The sequence below is a fragment of the Misgurnus anguillicaudatus genome, chromosome 19 (assembly GCF_027580225.2).
Source record: "Misgurnus anguillicaudatus chromosome 19, ASM2758022v2, whole genome shotgun sequence".
In the NCBI taxonomy this organism is placed as follows: domain Eukaryota; kingdom Metazoa; phylum Chordata; class Actinopteri; order Cypriniformes; family Cobitidae; genus Misgurnus; species Misgurnus anguillicaudatus.
Window position 1 is genome coordinate 46,638,694 of NC_073355.2, and position 12,681 is coordinate 46,651,374.

The window sequence follows — 12,681 nt, forward strand, 5'->3', positions numbered from 1 at the left end:
TGATTCACCTATGTAGTTCACCACCGCCTCCACAGAGCCAAGACAATCCAAAGGATCTGTGACAGACGTTACACCTGGATCTTCATGCAAGGGTCGCGAAACAGCATATATTAGTAAGGTACCTCACCAACCTCAACGGTCTCTTGTTCCCCACGACTAGTTCAGTCTAGAGTGGCTACTGACGACATAAACACAGCATTTCACTGCAATACTTCAAGTGTACACACGCACAGCAAAGACAAGGACTCACCCACTGCACTCCACACACTCTACGTGAAAATAAGGTCGAAGCCACGGTTTCCTAGAACTTGTCCTGGGACTTGTTGGGCGTTGTAAGGAGTGGGGGACCAAAGGATGGACGTCGCTGTCGCGGCTGCTTGCGCCTCCCTGTATTTTATGCTTCCCGGCTCACCCACCACTCTGCTCCGTGATAGGGCCGCTAACCTGTTCACTAAGGGCTCACAACACACGTTGAATAGTGCACTTTCCACAATAACATCCAGTATATTGTCCCATGTACTCACAGTATGTGTATGTGATTAGATTTACATTCCAAACTATGAATAAATTGTCTTAAAGACAGATGTGTACCATTAGAACAGACTCTGCAGTCAACTTATGTCTTGAGATTTCATTAGTTGTCCTTAGATGCATTTTCTTATATAAACTTTTCTTTTCAAACTTAGAGCTTCTTCATACTTTTGTCTTTTTCATACATAGTTCATAGTTTTTCTTCGCTAGTGTCAACTTATGTCTGAGATTTTTGTGAATTCATTAGTTGTCCTTAGATGTATTTTTCTTAGACAAACTTTTCTTTTCAAACTTAGTCATACTTCATACGTTTGCCTTTTTCATACATTGTTCATAGTTTTTCTTCGCTAGTGTCAACTTATGTCTGAGATTTTTGTAAATTCATTAGATGTTCTTAGACGTATTTTCTTAGACAAACTTTTCTTTTCAAACTTAGTGATTCTTCATACGTTTGTCTTTTTCATACATAGTTCATAGTTTTTCTTCGCTATTGTAAACTTATGTCTGAGATTTTTGTAATTTCATTAGATGTTCTTAGACGTATTTTCTTAGACAAACTTTTCTTTTCAAACTTAGTCATACTTCATACGTTTGCCTTTTTCATACATTGTTCATAGTTTTTCTTTGCTAGTGTCAACTTATGTCTGACATTTTTGTAAATTCCTTAGTTGTTCTTAGATGTATTTTCTTAGACAAACTATTGTTTTCAAACTTAGTCAATCTTCATACGTTTGTCTTTTTCATACTGTATGTAGCGTATCAGCGGGAGGAGGAGAACGGCGTTATTTAAAACACTATAAACCTCCGACCGAAACACTACGGGAATTTAACGGAATTTGGGGAAATTCTCAGATTTAGCTCAAATGGAATAATAAGGTCGATTAACTGTAATTAATTATACAAATTATTAAGATTTTAACTGATTTAGCAGAATAATAATAACAATTAATTAATGTATTTGTCTCAAATACTCATAATTGTACATTAAGAAGTTAATTCCGTGGCCTTTAGAAAATAACATTCTTACTGCTATAAAGTATTGTTAAGCACGTAGCTTTAAGATCTTAAAGGCAGATTAAGTGACATTGATTTCATGAGCATTGAACACAGAAACAATTCAATTGTGAAATGCAAAACCGGTTTATTAAACTACGTTAAACTACAAAAAAACACACAATACTAACTACACATATAAACAAACAAACGAGAAACATATATGAAAGAGAAAGAATGGAAAATTAAGAGAGAGAGTAAAAGAAGGGCAATATCACTATAGACTTAACTTCTACACAAACCATCAGAACTCTGAGAAACACCTTAATTAATAAGGGGCAATACATTTTTACAGCGAATGAACAAGCGATACTTGCGTTGGCTTTTGTGATGCGCATGTGCACGTCCAGCTGTGGGTGCATGGAAGAGAGTTCCTGAGTTTGTGGTCACGTGACGGAGTCTTGTGGTGTCCGTAGGAGTTGTTCCTTTTTGGGTTAATCCGTCGGTCTGGTTAATCTGTGGCGATTAATTTGTCCAGTTTGTCGAAGTTTGTCCAAGTGTCAGGGTGCCCGAAAACTGTCCGAGAGAGGGGCGCCGCAGCCTTGCTGTTGAGCAGCCGTGTGGCGTGCTGTGTGCGACTGAGCTGTAGCTGTGAGCTGTGAGCGTTGATGAATTGAGGTGCAGGCCTCTTAACCTGAGCTTAGACCAACCCCTTTGAAGTTCAGATGACCAATCCGAAAGGGTGTTGATCGAGCGGGAAGACAAGTCTTTGTTCTCCCAAGTGGTTCATTACAGATATAAACATGCAATACAAGGATATATAATATATACAATTTAAACCAATTTATTTTGGTCTTAGCTGTGATCTTAGACAGACACATTTTTGTGTCATGGCTGCTTCGTCTCTGGCCACGGTTTGAAGATTGCTTTGAGGTGTTAATTTGCTTAGATTGGTGCAATAAAGACAGCCAGAGAGAGTCGATAGGTCTGGAAATGTGTTTTATCAGGAGATTAGGATCTTCTGATGAAAGCGTCTGAGCAGACCTGGTGACAAAACTCAATCTAGGGTCATAGCATGAAACCGTTAACGACCCAGACTGAAGAGACCTCCAGTTGACGTCCAGCCAGATGTTACATGTACGTTGTTCATAGTTTTCTGTGTTATTGTCAACTTATGTCTGAGATTTTTGTAAATTCATTAGATGTTCTTAGATGCATTTTCTTAGACAAACTTTTCTTTTCAAACTTAGTCATTCTTCATACGTTTGTCTTTTTCATACATAGTTCATAGTTTTTCTTCGCTAGTGTCAACTTGTGTCTGAGATTTTTGTAAATTCATTAGATGTTCTTAAATGCATTTTCTTAGACAAACTTTTCTTTTCAAACTTAGTCATTCTTTATATTTTTGTCTTTTTTATACATAGTTCATAGTTTTTCTTCGCTAGTGTCAACTTATGTCTGAGATTTTTGTAAATTCATTGGTTGTTCTTAGATGTATTTTCTTAGACAAACGTTTATTTTCAAACTTAGTCATAATTCATACGTTTGCCTTTTTCATACATTGTTCATAGTTTTTCTTCGCTAGTGTCAACTTATGTCTGAGTTTTTTGTAAATTCCTTAGTTGTTCTTAGATGTATTTTCTTAGACAAACTATTGTTTTCAAACGTAGTCAATCTTCATACGTTTGTCTTTTTCATACATAGTTCATAGTTTTTCTTCGCTAGTGTCAACTTATGTCTGAGATTTTTGTAAATTCATTAGATGTTCTTAGATGCATTTTCTTAGACAAACTTTTCTTTTCAAACTTAGTCATTCTTCACACTTTTGTCTTTTTCATACATTATTCATAGTTTTTCTTCGCTAGTGTCAACTTATGTCTGAGATTTTTGTAAATTAATTAGTTGTCCTTAGATGTATTTTCTTAGACAAACTTATGTTTCAAACTTAGTCATTCTCCATACTTTTGTCTTTTTCATACATTGTTCATAGTTTTTCTGTGTTATTGTCAACCTATGTCTGAGATTTTGTAAATTCATCAGATGTTCTTAGGTGTATCTGCTTAGACAATCTTTTGTTTTCATCATTCGTCTTGTTTTCTTTGTAAGTGACAACATATGCCTGTGATTTTTTTGTGAATACAGTTTGTTTCATTTCTATAGTTTATGTAACATTTGTCAAACTCTTAAAAATTAGTACTAGTTGTTTAAAACAACACTGCAAAGTATGTTTTAGATCAGGGGTGGGCAACTCCTGGTCCTGAGGGCCACAGCTCCTGCAGAGTCCAGCTCCAACACCAATCAAACACAGCTGAAAAATCTAATTGAAGCCTTCAGGACTGTTTGGAAATGGTATTCAGGTGTGTTCGATTAAGGTTGAAGCTAAGCCCTCGATGCCCACCCCTGTTTTAGATTTACTTACTAAATCTTTCACAGCGAAACAGTGAGGATAGCAATATGTTTGAATCTGTAAACTTGTAAAACCACCAATAGCACGGTGTACATAACAAAGTCTGCAAAATAATAAAGATTGATTAGGTTTTTATTTAGTAAACCTTTTAACATAAAGTGGAGAGTCTGTTGTATGTAACAGAAAAGACACGATGAAACACCACAAAACAAGAGAGGCTACGTTTGTTAAACCACATATAAATTAAGATGCAAACATCTACAACTTGTCAATGTTTTTAAAGGCTACATGTCCAAACTATTTCAAACATTGACAAGTGGTGGATGTTTGCATCTTAATTTATATGTGGTTTAACAAACTTAGTCTCTCTTGTTTTGTGGTGTTTCATCGTGTCGTTGCTGTTACATACAACAGACTCCACTTTATGTTAAAAGGTTTACTAAATAAAAACCTAATCAATCTTTATTATTTTGCAGACTTTGTTATGTACACCGTGCTATTGGTGATTTTACAAGTTTACAGATTCAAACATATTGCTATCCTCACTGTTTTGCTGTGAAAGATTTAGTAAGTAAATCTAAAACATACTTTGCAGTGTTGTTTTAAACAACTAGTACTAATTTTTAAGAGTTTGACAAATGTTACATAAACTATAGAAATGAAACAAACTGTATTCACAAAAAATCACAGGCATATGTTGTCACTTAAAAAAAAAACAAGACGAATGATGATACATCTAAGAACATCTGATGAATTTACAAAATCTCAGACATAAGTTGACAATAACACAGAAAAACTATGAACAATGTATGAAAAAGACAAAAGTATGGAGAATGACTAAGTTTGAAAAGAAAAGTTTGTCTAAGAAAATGCCTCTAAGAACATCTGATGAATTTACAAAAATCTCAGACATAAGTTGACAAAACACAGAAAACTATGAACAGTGTATGTAAAAGGCAAACGTATGAAGATTGACTAAGTTTGAAAAGAAAAGTTTGTCTAAGAAAATACATCTAAGAACAACTAATGAATTTACAAAAATCTCAGACATAAGTTGACAATAACAGAAAACTATGAACAATGTATGAAAAAGGCAAACGTATGAAGATTGACTAAGTTTGAAAATGTCTCGGTTACGTATGTAACCCTCGTTCCCTGAAGGAGGGAACGGAGACATCACGTCGTGACCGACGAATTGGGAACTCGCTTAGAGAGACCAATCTGCTTCGTATACTACTAAAACGCCAATGAACTTGGCATTGAGATATTTACATAATGCTGGCGCTGCCCCGCCAGGTGCGTATATAACCCGCAGGTGCAAATATGGAAATTAGCTTCATTTCCCTGAGAAAGCCGGAAAGTGTGACCGGCCGATAAACAGCAGGGAGCAGCCCTGTGGCGACGGGACGTGACGTCTCCGTTCCCTCCTTTAGGGAACGAGGGTTACATACGTAACCGAGACGTTCCCTTTCAGTCGGTCACTACGACGTCACGTCGTGACCGACGAATTGGGAATCCCTACCAAAATGCCACTGAGGGCTGACCTCTTCCAGTGTCTGCGTAAAGCCCTCCGGTTCCACTTAAGGAGAAGGAGAATTAGGTTTTAAGGCAGAAGGCCGGGCACTAGATGTTCCTTTAACCCCACAGTAGTGCCAGCGACTGGGAAGCGCCCTATCTGAGCGGGATAGGAACGCTGCGGAAGCCACCGCCCCGTTAAGGGCTGATGGTGGGCGAAAGTCAACCGTAGTTGAGGTAAAAAAGACAGCCGTGGCTGTGTAAGCAAAGCAGGGCTCTGCTGAGGGAAACGTGGGCTAGTAGGATTAACCCCACGGAAAAATACTCACAAAGGAACCCGGTGGGACGCAATGTGGATGCCCGAGCCAAACACATAGGTTCGCGAGGATGCAGCTAGTGAAAGGCTGGCAGCGGATGCTCCGCAACATCAGGCTGCCAGGGCAGCGGAGGAAGGACAAATCAAACCATTACGCATTTTTGTCTTAATGGCCTTCCATACTGACAGTTATTGTTATAGTCAGTTGGAGGCTGCAAGCCGACATGCGAGCCGGTGCTCAGTGATCTCCCAGATGAGGAGAGAATGTGAGAAGAGACCGGCTCGACGCGAACACTGTAAAACCTAATGAACGTGTTAGGTGTCGCCCAACCAGCAGCTCTGCAAATGTCTGTTAGCGAGGAACCACGAGCGAGTGCCCAAGATGAGGCAACACTTCTAGTGGAGTGAGCTCTCAATTTAAATGGACATAGGGTGCCCTGCAGATTATAAGCAAGGGCGATAGTGTCTACAATCCAATGAGACATCCTCTGCTTAGTGACAGCTTTCCCTCTCTGCTGACCACCGTAACAAACAAAGAGCTGGTCTGAGGCCCTGAGGCTTTGTGTGCGATCCACGTAGAGGCGCAGTGCGCGTACGGGACATAATAAAGCCATGGTTGGGTCTGCCTCCTCCGGGGGCAGCGCTTGCAAGCTCACCACCTGATCTCTGAAGGGAGTGGTGGGAACTTTGGGCACGTAGCCTGGACTGGGTCTCAATGTTACGCTCGAGACAGCAGGACCAAATGAAGGCACGAATCGTCGATGGAGAATGCATGTAGATCCCCTACCCTCTTAACGGAGGCCAATGCGAGCAGGGTCAGAGCTTTCATTGATAAAAACTTCAGACTCACAGACTGCAGAGGCTCGAATGGAGGTCCCTGCAGGGCTTGTCAGCACCATGGACAGGTCCCAAGGAGGAATAGAGGGAGGGCGCGAAGGGTTCAGCCTTCGAGCACCTCTTAAAAACCTAATAACTAAGTTGTGCTGGCCGACCGATCTGCCGTTTATTAGAGAGTGATGTGCAGATGTGGCGGCGATATCAACTTTAATGGTGGAGGGTGACAGCTTACGCTCCAACCGGTGTTGAAGGTATGAGAGCACGATATTAATGGGGCATTCTCGGGTGTCTTCACGTTGCGAAGAGCACCAGACGACGAACAGGTTATTTAAGCGTGTACGCGTGTCTAGTAGACAGCGCTCACGCTGCAGTGATGGTGTTAGATACCGCTTGCGATAAATCACCTAAACCTTACGCGCGCTCAACGACCATACATGGAGATACCACAGGTCGGGGCGCGGGTGCCAACGTGCCCCCTCCTCGAGAAACAATGTCCTTCCTCAGGGGAATCCGCCAGGGAGGGGCTGTCGAGAGGAGCATCAGTTCTGGGAACAAATTCCTGGTCGCCCAGTAAGGCGCGACCAGTAGAAGGCTCTCCTCGTCCTGCCTGACTTTGCACAAAGTCTGTGCAATTAAGCTCACTGGAGGGAATGCGTGAATGGCACGAAGGGACCTCAGATGCTTCTGACTCCAAAGGAGGAGATGACGGGCGAGATGCGACAGGTGATGAGAGCGCAAAACCGCCTTGACAGTTGATATAAGCTACAGTCGCAATATTGTCGGTGCAGACTAATATATCCTTCCCTCGCAGCTCCGTAGCAAAGCGCATGAGTCCCAGATATACAGCCCACCGTTCGCGGCAGTTGGGGTGCTATCCACCCCCACTGCAAGCCCGTCGTACGTGGCTGCTCACCCCGCGCTGGGGGCATCTGTGTGCTACAGAATGCCATGAGACCTTTCTCAGGGGCATATCTGCCCTCAAAAACGCTGGGTCTGACCACGGGGTAAAATTGAAACGACACGCAGGTGTAATGGTTACACAGTGTATGCGGGTGCGCCATGCTCTCCTCGGGACTCGATCGTGAAACCAACGCTGAAGCGGTCTCATATGGAGCAGCCTGAGCGGTGTCACAGCCACAGCTGCTGCCATATGCCCCAGGAGCTTCTGAAAATGTTTCAGAGGGACCGCGCTCTTCCCTCGAAATGAATCGAGGCAAGTCAGGATTGACTGGACGCGCGCTTTTGTTAAACACGCTGATAAATCGATCAAGTCCAATTCCATACCGAGAAAAGAGATCCTCCGCACGGGGCAAAGTTTGCTCTTTTCCCAGTTGACCCGAAGACTCAAACAAGCGAGATGCCGAAGCATTAAGTCTCTGTGTTCGCGCAACGTCTGCCGAGAATGAGCTATTATAAGCCGCCGTAGATATAAGCAGAATGCGAACACCGCTCTCTCTCTCGAGGGTTTTAACGCCGTAACTAACACTTTCGTGGAGACACAGGGAGAGAGAGACAGCTCGAATGATGGTACTTAGTATTGATATGCCCTCCCCTCGGACGCAAAGCGGAGAAATGGCCTGTGGCAAGGGAGGATGGACACATAAAGTACGCGTCTTACAGGTCTAAGGCTGCAAACCGATATGGGGGCGAATACATTGAAATAGTAGTTTCTGCGTTACCATTCTGAAGGATCGCTTTTGGACAGTCCTGATCAGAACGCGCAAATCCAAGATCGGTCGTAACCCGCCGCTTATTTTGGGTACTATGAGATAAATCTGGAAAAACCCTATCATCATCTCGGTAAGAGGGACCAGCTCGATAGCGTCCTTTGCCAGCAGGACATCGACTTCTGCACGCAGTACATGTGCATTGGATGCTTCACTGTAGTGAAACGAATGCCCGATTTGATTGTGCCGGTAAATAGTATTTCGTAACCGAGGCGGATCGTTCGTAATAACCAACGGGACGGGCTGGGGAGCTGAAGCCAAGCACCCAGAGAACGTGTGAGTGGAATTAGCGGCACTACCAATGTACCCGCGGTGGGACAGGAAAAGTTGTGGGACAGTTGTGCCGTGGAGCACAAACAACTACAGTGTGTGATGTGAGACTAACCTGAGACCGCTGAAGGGTGTGATGGTCATCTGGTCTCCTGCGCGGAGAGCGCAGACTCCGGAAAACACCCGCTGGCGATAGAGGAGAGGGAGGGTGAGCTGGTGTGTGCACGCTCACGGCTCTCTCGATCCTCAGGAGACCTGGAGAGGGAGGAGGAATGCACTCTTATTGTGGTTATGTGGGTTCCGGCTGGACAGCCGGTGGAACAGCAAAATGAAACCAAGGATTTTCCACCCGGCCCTCTTCCGGGGGAGGGAGCGGTGCCTTCATCGTCTCCCAAGAGTGATCCTCTCCAACTCCGGGTCGCCCGTCTCGGGGCCGCTTGAACCTCCTTTTGTCACAGGTAGCGGGCTGAGCGAGTGGGTCTAGCTGCTGACGACCGGTTCCCCTGCGCTGCCGAGATGAGGTCCGAGGAGGGGGAACGGAGGTGGCCGCCGCAGGACGCCCTCGGCGAGAGGCAGACTGAGGAGCCGGCGTTGGTGGACCAGGGCAGCTGTCTTCTGCCGCGGCACAACCTAGGAGATCGCCTCAGTTGCGCCGTGGAGCTGAATGACTCCCCGGACTTGCCGAAGAGGCCGGTGTGTGAGACTGGAGCATCCAGGAACTTGTTCTTGTCTGCGTCCGTCATGTCAGCCAGACACAGCCGGAGGTGGCGTTCTTGGACCACCATGGTGGACATCGCACGACCGAGGGTTGTCTCCCTCATGCAGATCTCTCAAGGCCTTCGCTTGGACCTGCACAGATCCATGGCATGCAACGGGTGCTGCCTCTCCACAGGCTTGGACTCCAAGCACGCGAAGGAAGGGTTGCCGGTCCTTCCAGGAGGCAGCGGGGGCCCGACACAGTTGCATTGTGACCAACCGCTCCACCAAAGGGATGCCTACATAATCCTTAGCGGCTCCATCAACGAGGGAAGTGAGGGGTGAAGGCTGAATAAAACGGCCAAATTCCATGTTCAAGTCAGCCCTACGTGCCCGCGGGAAAGAAAGGCGCAGGAGGTGAGGACCGAGAAGCCAGAGCAGCTCCGAAGTACCAATCATCCATGCGGGACGGTTCGGGCGGAGGGGGGTTAACCCCTCCAACTCTACCGGTTCCGCCGCTCGAGCGGTCACTGCCGCCATCTCCGGGTCGAACTCCGCCTTGGATGGAAAGGGGGCTCCCCTCTGATGCTGCTGAAGTGACGGGACCAGAAGGAGGTCCAATGGATTCGGCAGAAATCGTAGAACACGACTCTGCAGTCTCCACCGGAGCCTCAACCGGCTGAGGATGAGAAGGCCGGTAGGTGGAGGACGCATCCTCCGTCCTACTCAGCGTAGTGATGCGAAGAGCATCCTGCGAGCGCTTGACAGCCGCACCATGGCTGCGTCAGCCCTGCAAAGGTGCGGACATCAATCCCGTAGAAACGACAGTCGTTTCCGCAATCCAAGAGGGTTATGCTCTCACAGAGAGAACAAAAACTCTCCACAAACGCAGCCTCGGAGTGCTCGATGCCCAAGCACGAAGACAGCGCTTGTGACCGTCTCTGGAACCCCTGTACTTCTCGCATCCAAGATCGCACGGACAAAAAGCTATCCTGAAAAGGACGCTGATCTCCGAATATACGAGAGAGTGGCTGTCTTTAAAAAGACACAGAGCTCTCACGTATCACTCTTTTAGGGAAATCACTCTTTAGGTGCTCAGCTGATAATGCGCACAGGGAGAGGCAACGCACACACTAAACTCAAAACAAAAAAGATGCAGAGCAGTGGAATACTGCGAGCGTCCGCTGTGTTAGTACTGCTTGTCAATCAACTTCAGCAACCGTTCCCAGAAGAGCAAGTAGCTTCTCAGTAGCAGATAATGTCGGCTTTCGAAGCGAAAAAGCTAATTTCCATATTTGCACCTGCGGCTTATATACGCACCTGGCAGGGCGGCGCCAGCATTATGCAAATATCTCAATGCCAAGTTTATTGGTGTTTTAGTAGTAAACGAAGCAGATTGGTCTCTCTAAGCGAGTTCCCAATTCGTCGGTCACGACGTGACGTCGTAGTGACCGACTGAAAGGGAACAATAGTTTGTCTAAGAAAATACATCTAAGAACATCTAATGAATTTACAAAAATCTCAGACATAAGTTGACACTAGCGAAGAAAAACTATGAACAATGTATGAAAAGACAAAAGTATGAAGACTGACTACGTTTGAAAATAAAAATTTTGTCTAAGAAAATACATCTAAGGACAACTAATGAAATCTCAAGACATAAGTTGACTGCAGAGTCTGTTCTAATGGTACACATCTGTCTTTAAGACAATTTATTCATAGTTTGGAATGTAAATCTAATCACATACACATACTAATGCTGAAGCAATCAGAAACAACCATAGGTAAAATATAATTTCATGTTTGCTTATTACGCAATGATACATGTTAACCTCAGTTGATCCTAACCCCACAGGCTGACCAGGGCCTGCTCCGCTTCACAAAACCCCGGCCATTGATCATTTGGGACCCCTACCACGTGATAACTACCAACACACACACACACACACAAACCTAGCATTGAGGATGGAGATGTACTTTGATCAGGGTCTTTGATATTCACATCTTTTATTTAGTTTAAAGTATATAGCTCTTTTAGCCTAAAGAAAACAGTTTTGACGGACCAATGTTTGGTCACCGCATCTGTTTTAGAAACGGTCTGCAGCATACCTGACATCTATCGGAGATGAATCTGTCCATTTTATTTTTTTGATTGGCTATAAAGAAACTTTTGATGTTACAAAACAAAAGTTTAAATCATGCAGTATTTGTCATAAAAATACGCATGGGCTCTTTACCCTTAAAAAAACATGCCTGTAGCTTATATGTTTTAATCATGACCTATGTGTGTTTCGCGAGACACTAAGATAAAGCTTTACTTTTGTCAAAGTGGATACTACACACACACACGCAGAGAGACACAAACACACACACACACACACACGCACACACACACACACAAGCGCACGCACACACAGACACAAGCGCACGCACACACAGACACAAGGGCACGCACACATAGCCTAAACACATGTCGTATTAGAAACTAAAATAACTATTAAAGTTTTATTCGTGACACGACGTTGTTCATGTGATATCAGATTTAAGTTTACCCAGACACATCTAAAATGTTTGATTCTTGATTGTCTATAAAGAAACTTTTGATGTTACAAAACAAAAGTTTAGATCCAGCAGTCGGAATACGGAGCGGTTCATGCGCTATCAGATATAAGTTTACTTAGACACTTCTAAATGTTTAATTATTGATTGTCTATAAGAAACTTTTGATGTTACAAAGCAATAGTTTAGATCCATCAGTGTTTGTCATAAAATAGGCACTGACGCTTAACCTTAAAAACATGACATGTTTTAATCAGAGACGTGGTTCTAAATCTAAAATGCGGACAGAATTACATTTGTTGTGTAATAAACACATATTCACAGATTGGCTTAAGGAGACATTTATTAAAAACAAACCAGAAGATGAGATAAAAGTGTTTCTTTTAAAACGACAGATATGAGTACGCATCCGCGTATGTTCTCTACTGGTACTGCCGGTGCGCAAGCTTTAATGGCGTGCACAATAGAATGCTGTGTATGAAAAGATTCACGGATCTCGTGAAGCGATTCAACTTTTATTTAGTTTAGACTTTAGTCTAAAGAAAGTAGTGTTGACGGCGAAGGTTATGGCATAGGGCATTGCTTAAACTATACACGTATACGGAATATTTCATTAAATAAAATGTTATGTTACAATCAAAATTTTTAATAACGATCTGTGTAATGAAACCTAAAATCTAAAATAAACCTTTTACTTTTTGTCAAAGTATGCAGAATTACATTTATTTTACCAACACTGAGTTTTAGAAATCTTTAACTGTGAAGGAATGCAGTCCTGCGGGTAAGAACGGAGGGTGAGAGAGAGAGACATCGCTCGTAAAAACTGACAG